The sequence below is a fragment of the Mesoplodon mirus genome (genome assembly GCF_964341445.2).
Source record: "Mesoplodon mirus genome assembly, chromosome: 8".
Lineage (NCBI taxonomy): Eukaryota > Metazoa > Chordata > Mammalia > Artiodactyla > Ziphiidae > Mesoplodon > Mesoplodon mirus.
In genome coordinates, this window is record NC_138984.1 from 2,705,094 (window position 1) to 2,712,684 (window position 7,591).

A 7,591-nucleotide genomic window follows, 5' to 3' on the forward strand; every position below is an offset into this window, starting at 1 on the left:
GGCTCAGCGGCCATGGCTCACGGGCCCAGCCGCTCCGCGGCATGTGGGATCTTCCTGGACCGGGGCACGAACCCGCGTCCCCTGCATCGGCAGGCGGACTCTCAACCACTGCGCCACCAGGGAAGCCCCCTTCTTCACTTTTAAGGACATTTATAGTTAAATTGAGCCTGCCCAGATAATCCAAGATCACCTTCTCATCTAAAAATCCTCAACTTACTGACATCCGCAAACTCCCTTTAGCCATGTACTGTTACATATTCATAGGTTCCAGGGATCAGGACATGAACATCTTTGGGGGCCATCATTCTGCCCACCACCCTGGGCAGCACACTTGGCTGTTCATTTTGCGTAGAAAGGGATGTGACCTGAATGTATTCAAACCCATGGACAGTGACTAAAGGCTTGGCTGCCGCTAGTCTGGACCTAGAAGGATTCAAAGATTGAGGACCAGGAGTTTTGTGGGGCGGCACGTGTGTAGATCGACCTGTCGGGGTGGGTGTGGTGCGAAGACCTTTGTCTTCCACGGTGACACCCACCAGAAAACACCCATTAGGGAAGAGGCAATAACCAACCAAGCAGGCAAATGGTTTGACTGGTTGAAATCAACATGCCTCAGCCATTGGCCACTCAGCGATCAGCCGTGGTGGTGGGATAACAGGACGGCATGGGCCCAGCATGAGATGCTACCCACCAAGGCTGAGCTGGTTATGGCATCTGCTGAAGTTCAACCTGACAGCACCAGGAAGCAGAGCTACCCCCATCCTAGTTCCACCCCTTGAGGAATCCCACAGGCTACTTTGTGGAAAGTTGATCACTTTGGACTTTTCCACCCTAAAAGGGGCAATGATTCATGTTGGCTGAATCAACGCACATTCCAAGTGTGGATTTGTTCTTCCTGCCTTTACGGTCACTCTCTGGGGCTTATAAGAATGTTTGATCGTCAGGTATAGAACAGCACATAATACTGCTCCAGACCAGAGGACCCACTTGACAGTAAAGGGGGTGTGGCATTAGGCCCATGAGCATGGGGTCCACAGGGCCTCTTACTTACCTCTCCACCCAGAAGCTGTGTGCCCAGGTGAGTGATGGAGCGCTCCTCTTGAAGGCTCAGCTGAGGTCCCAGGTGGGAGAAAATACCCTATAAGGATGCGACTCCATCCTTTAGGACACGGAATGTACCCTAAGTCATTATAAATTGCTGTCTCCAATTGATAAAATGCATAGGTCTGGGAACCAAGGAGTAAAACTAGAAGCAGTGGGCTTCCCTGGTGGCGCAGTGGTTGGGAGTCCGCCTGCCGATGCAGGGGACACGGGTTCGTGCCCTGGTCTGGGAAGATCCCACATGCCACGGAGCGGCTGGGCCCGTGAGCCATGGCTGCTGAGCCTGCGCGTCCAGAGCCTGTGCTCTGCAACGGGAGAGGCCACAGCAGTGAGAAGCCCGTGTACCGAAAAAAAAAAAAAAAAAAAAAAAAAAACTAGAAGCAGTGCCCTTTCCTTCACTTACAGGCATTCACTGGGAGAATTTGTGCTTCTCCTCCAGAGGGAGACCACTTCCACCAGGGTACCCAGTAAGAGTGCCACTGAACTGTCATGGCTGTCACCAGTCACTTCGGGCTCTTTGTGTCCAGAGACCGGCAGGCAGGAAAAGGAGTCACCACCGGAAGGTGGGATACCAATGTAAGGTCAGACCTCCTCAAGCACAAACAAATGGGAATGTGATTGAATTTTTAAATAACCTTTTAAATAAGCTGTAAATCCGGCTACATGAATTATGAAACCCAAGCCGCTGTTCTGCACACTATACACAACATACTTTTTTGGGATAAGATTAAAAAATAAAAACAAACCAAAGGATGCCCAAGGTTGCATCTCCTGTGAGACCTTCGACTCCCACCTCAGCTGGTCCCCAGGGCCCATCCACCCAACCCCTTTCTCAGGCCATGTCCTGGGGATCATGTTCATGCTCAGACCCCAGATGTGCTTCGACCCTCCCCTACCACGTCCTGCAAGGCCTGCACTGTCCCCTCCCCACCAACCCCACTCCTTTTCCTTTACTTTGTCCATCAAGTTGGTCTCTGATCCCCCAAACAAGCCTGTTTACCACCATCTGAACAAGATTTGACATTCATTTCCCTCTGATGCACTCGCCTTCAAATCAAATCAACTTTGTAAAAACAAAAATAACACAAGCCAGAGAAACAGGAAAATAACATTTATATCAGTTCCCACAATGTTCACTGTATGCAAACAAAAAGCTGAGGCAGAGGTCCAGGAGTGATGTGTTTCTTCAAAAGGCAGTAACTGGCTAACAATTTATATGTTAGTCTTGTCCATTCACTTTGTGCAGTCCAAACAGATGAATTTTATATGTGCCCAACAATTGTTACAAATTTAGGACAGCTAACACTAGGCAGCCAGCTTCTAGAAGAAAACAGGGCTGCATCATTGTACGGAGCCATTAAGTGAGGCCCAGCCCACCCCTGAGACTCCTGGGGGTCCACACGCAGGAGGAGCATGGAATAATTTAAGAGTTAAAACAGGGCTTCCCTGGTGGTGCAGTGGTTGGGAATCGGCCTGCCAATGCAGGGGACACGGGTTCGAGCCCTGGTCTGGGAAGATCCCACATGCCGCGGAGCAACTAAGCCCGTGATCCACAACTACCGAGCCTGCGCGTCTGGAGCCTGTGCTCCGCAACGGGAGAGGCCGCGACAGTGAGAGGCCCGCGCACCGCAATGAAGAGTGGCCCCCACTTGCCGCAACTGGAGAAAGCCCTTGCACAGAAACGAAGAGCCAACAAAGCCAAAAATAGATAAATAAATTTTAAAAAAAAGAGTTAAAGCAATTGGTTTTATTGTAAGTGCAATGAAATTTTACAAACAAACCAAAACCAATTCCACTTGCTGGAACTTAGTAGGCTCTCAGCAAATGCTTAGTGCACTCAGCTTTCCTTTCACTGAAGCTCTCTGCAAACTCAGGGCTCAGCCGTGTGCCAGAGCTGAGCCTGGTGCCTGTGAGGCATCCATCACCATGGGGAATGGGGGCTTTCACAGGCCTGAATCCCAGGTACCAACAGGGGGTGATGCTTTCAGGGTATTTCCATTGTGCCCGTTGACTTTATGCCTAAAGAGAGGCTTCCATTATGACTGAGCAAAAGGAAACCAGAGTCTTGTAAATTTTCCAGAAAGAAAGGAGGTGAGATTTCACAGGAGAGCCACGGCCAGGCTTCCTTCCCACCTGCTAAGCCCCTACCACTTCTCTTAAAAACAACCCGGCCCAGCTGGAGACACATTTCCGCTCTCCCATACAAACTGAACAAAGGCTTTGTCGGCTTCAAGAAGGTGGCTGCAGAAAGTGGGTCAGTCTTTTGATGCCAGTGAAAGATGCTAGTCCCTGATGATAGGCATTCACACACACACATGTGCACGCACGCACGCACACACACACACCCCTCACTGGGCCATGCAGACGGAGCCCCAGAATCCCCAGGGACAGACATGGCTCTCCCAGATATCACACGCAGCCTTGGCCTGAGCACCCTCCAAAGACCTGGAGGGACAATTCCCAGTCAGGAGCTCCATGTACAAGCATGCCAGGAGCTCCTTTACTGGCCAGCAAAGGGTGTCTCAGAGGAGAGCTCATCTCTGGAGTGACACAGATGTGGCCTGAAATCTTGGGGACCTGAACAACGAGGGGGAGGGAAGAGAATATTGAGGGGAAGGTAGGGGACAAAAGAGGTAAACAAAAACAAGGCAAAGGACTTTCCTGGTGGCGCAGTGGTTAAGAATCCACCTGCCAAGGCAGGGGACATGGGTTCAAGCCCTGGTCCGGGAAGATCCCACATGCCGCAGAGCAACTAAGCCCATGTGCCTCAACTACTGAGCCCTCGTGCCACAACTACTGAAGCCTGTGCGCCTAGATCCTGTGCTCCGCAACAAGAGAGGCCACCACAATGAGAAGCCCGCAAATCCGCAACGAAGAGTAGCCCCCCTTCACTGCAACCAGAGAAAGCCCCGGCTCGGCAACTAAGACCCAACGCAGCCAAAAATAAAATTAATGAATTAATTATTTTTAAAAAGCAAAAACATCTGGATAGGATGAGGTGAAGCTTGTCCTTGGAAAAAAGAGTGAGTTCCAAACAGATTTGGAGAGAGCACTCCTAAACCTAGAGCCCAGGGTGGCGAGAACTGACTCCCTCAGAATAAAAAAGCCTCCATGATCCCGGGCAGGGACGCCATCAGATGTTTCCCGAAAGCGGCAGTTGATTGAGGAGTTCCAAGTGTTTGAAGAACGCTGGAGTCCTGAGTGTGAGGACAGAGAGGAGGGCAGGAGAGGAAGTCGGGTACGGTAGAAGCCATGGGTGAGCAGTGTCCTTCCGTCAGGGCTGGCGGAAGGTGAGAGCCGGGGACAGATTCTGCACGAGGCGACTTCCAGGATGCAAATCCGCCCGCACCCAGCACTGACCGACGCTGTCGTTTCGGGGCCTGATGTCTTCACGCAGATGACACCCAGGGCCACGTCCAGTCTTCATGGACTGAGGAGCACGAGCAGGCAACCCGTGTTCCAACCCGGAGCCTGAGGGGGTCGGAGGAGGAAGGGGCTGAAAAGTGACCTGGAGGTGCGCTAGAGCCTCGGGGGTCCAGCTGTGAGCAGGCGGCGGGCAGGGGCAGGGTGAGCCCCCCGCCCGCCCCCAGGGCTCCCCCTCCCTGCCCTGACCTGCTCCAGGAAGCCTCTTGCCACATCTCTGCCTTAGCTCCCCCAAATCCCACTCATGAGAGATGCCTGGTCTTTTTTTTTTTTTTCTGAAGTAGGATTGATTTACAATGTCGTGTTAGTTTCAGGTGTACAGCAAAGTGATATATATATTTATATTTATATTTATATATATGTGCATAACTGAATATATATATATATTCGTTTTCAGTTTTTTTTCCATTAAAGGTTATTATAAGATATTGAATGTAGTTCACTGTGCTCCACAGTAGGTCCTTATTGGTTATCTATTTTATATATAGTAGTGTGTATCTGTTAATTCCAAACTCCTAATTTATCCCTTCCCCCTTTCCCCTTTGGTAACCATAAGTTTGTTTTCTCTGTCTATCTCTGTTTTATTAATAAGTTCATTTGTGTCATTTTTTTAGATTCCATATGTAAGTGACATCATAGGATATTTGTCTTTCTCTGTCTGACTTACTTCACTTAGTATGATAATCTCTAGGTCCATCCATGTTGCTGCAAATGGCATTATTTCATTCTTTTTGTGGCTGAGTAATATTCCATTATATATATGTACCACATCTTCTTTATCCATTTGTCTGTTGATGGACACTTAGGTTATGTCCATGTCTTGGATATTATAAATTGTGCTAGATGCATGGTCTTTAAGCAAACACGCTTAGAAGGTTTTGTTTTGTTTTGTTTAAAATCTAGCTGAGAGCTTCCCTGGTGGCGCAGTGGTTGAGAGTCCGCCTGCTGATGCGGGGGACGCAGGTTCGTGCCCTGGTCCGGGAGGATCCCACATGCCGCGGAGCGGCTGGGCCCGTGAGCCATGGCCGCTGAGCCTGTGCGTCCGGAGCCTGTGCTCCGCAACGGGAGAGGCTACAGCAGTGAGGGGCCCGCGTACTGCCAAAAAAAAAAAAAAAGCCTTTGGGTGTGTTCAGGGTGCAGCTGGGCCTGGATTTGCTTGGGTTTGTGGATGTCTATTTAGGGAGGGGGACGGGGAGTACGTCAATGTCAGAGAAACAGGAGGGGCTGCTCTCACCAAGGAGTGTGCGGAATGCAGCAGGCCTGCCAGGACTTATGTGGGAAGGATTGTCCTGATGAACTTGGCATTGCTCCGCTTTGCCTCTGTGTGTGATGAAGTTGCACACACACCTTGCCCAGGAGAGGGAAAGAAGTGACTTGCACATAGGAAATCCTGAATGTGCATTTGGCTTTGGGAACAAGCAGCTTGGTTTGTTGCAGGCCACCAGATCATAACTCTTCCCTCCCTCCCATCCCTCGTCCCCAGGAAAGCCCAGGAAGAAGAATGGACAAATGGAGGGAGATTCTACAGGCCCCTTCAGCCCTTCAGAGCCCAAACAGCCTCGCCTCCCCCATCAGACCCTGCAGTTTCAGAGGCTGCTGCAGCTGAGCTGCCTTGGAGTCTGCCTGCTGTTTCATGTCCCACGGGGAAAGCCTTGGCCCTCTACCTGGTCTGAGAGGAAGTTCTACTCTCTCCTGACACTTTAGACGGAAGGCTGGGGCTTCATATGCCACAAACAATGCTCACTGAAAAACAAATGGCCACAGCCAAGGTACTCAGAGTACAGTGCTCTCTCCCAGAACTGCCCACACCTGGCTCATTTGCCTCTGTGGCTTCCACCTTCAGAAAACCCTCCTTCGACTTCCCTGGTGGCGCAGTGGTTAAGAATCTGCCTGCCAATGCAAGGGACACGGGTTCGAGCCCTGGTCCAGGAAGATCCCACGTGCCGCAAGCAACTAAGCCCTTGCACCACAACTACTGAGCCTGCGCTCTAGAGCCCACATGCCACAACTACTGAGCCCGTGCGCCTAGAGCCCGTACTCTGCGACGAGAAGCCACCGCAGTGAGAAGCCTGCGCACGGCAACCAAGAGTACCCCCACTTGCCGCAACTAGAGAAAGCCCAGGTGCAGCAACGAAGACCTAATGCAGCCAAAAATAAATAAATAAATTTTTTTAAAAAAGAAACAAAACCCTCCTTTTCCAAAGGCCTTTCCCACTCTTCAAGCGCTGCCTCCTTCATGGAGCTTTGGGAATGACTCTAGCCCCGGTTAATTTATGATCCATACCGCTCAATTTAGTAGTTGATTAAGTTCCCTTTTTATGAGACGTCCTTTCTCCCTAATGACGTGGTTGGGGGCAAAGACAACATCATTTATTTCTTTTGTACATCCTTCCAGTAACAAGGACTCCATTTGCTGAAACAAAACTTGCGACACATGGTCTGAAAAATAAGAAAGGCCACCTGGAAGCTAACTGTCCTGCCAGATCTGGGACAAGCGTCAACCTCAGTGGCCTGGGTGGGCGCGCACCGGGAGCTCCTGCAGGGCCGCCCAGTCTCCGGGGCAGCTACAGCGCTTAGCGATGAATGAATGAGAGTGAGTAAATGAATGAATGTGAATGAGTGAATGAAAGATATCTGCGGGGGGCTCGCCTCTGGCCGGTTGCTCAAGGTGACAGTCTCTGGGGGCCTGGGTTTCAGCGGGGGTTCGGCTGCCCGGAGGGCCGGCGCGGGTGCACAGAAGCCCCAGTCCCGCGTCCAACTCCCCCCGCCCCGCGGTGGTACGCGCCACTCCGCACTCCCTGAGCCGGCGGACCCGAGCTGTCTTGAATGGAAGGCGCCGAGGCCGGAAGTGGAAGGGCCCACTCGGGAGGACAAGGAGGGGGGCACGAGTGCGCCGCGTCTTCATTGAGTAACCGAATCTGTGAACATGGAATTCCATGTGCGTCTTATGTAAAGAGAGCGACGGGCGCCGCAGCCAATGGACGCGCGGCGCTTGCAGGCCCGGCCCCCCCGTATGCAGATGAGGCGGCACCCCGGCCAATGGCGGGCGCCGGGGGCGGGCGCGGCG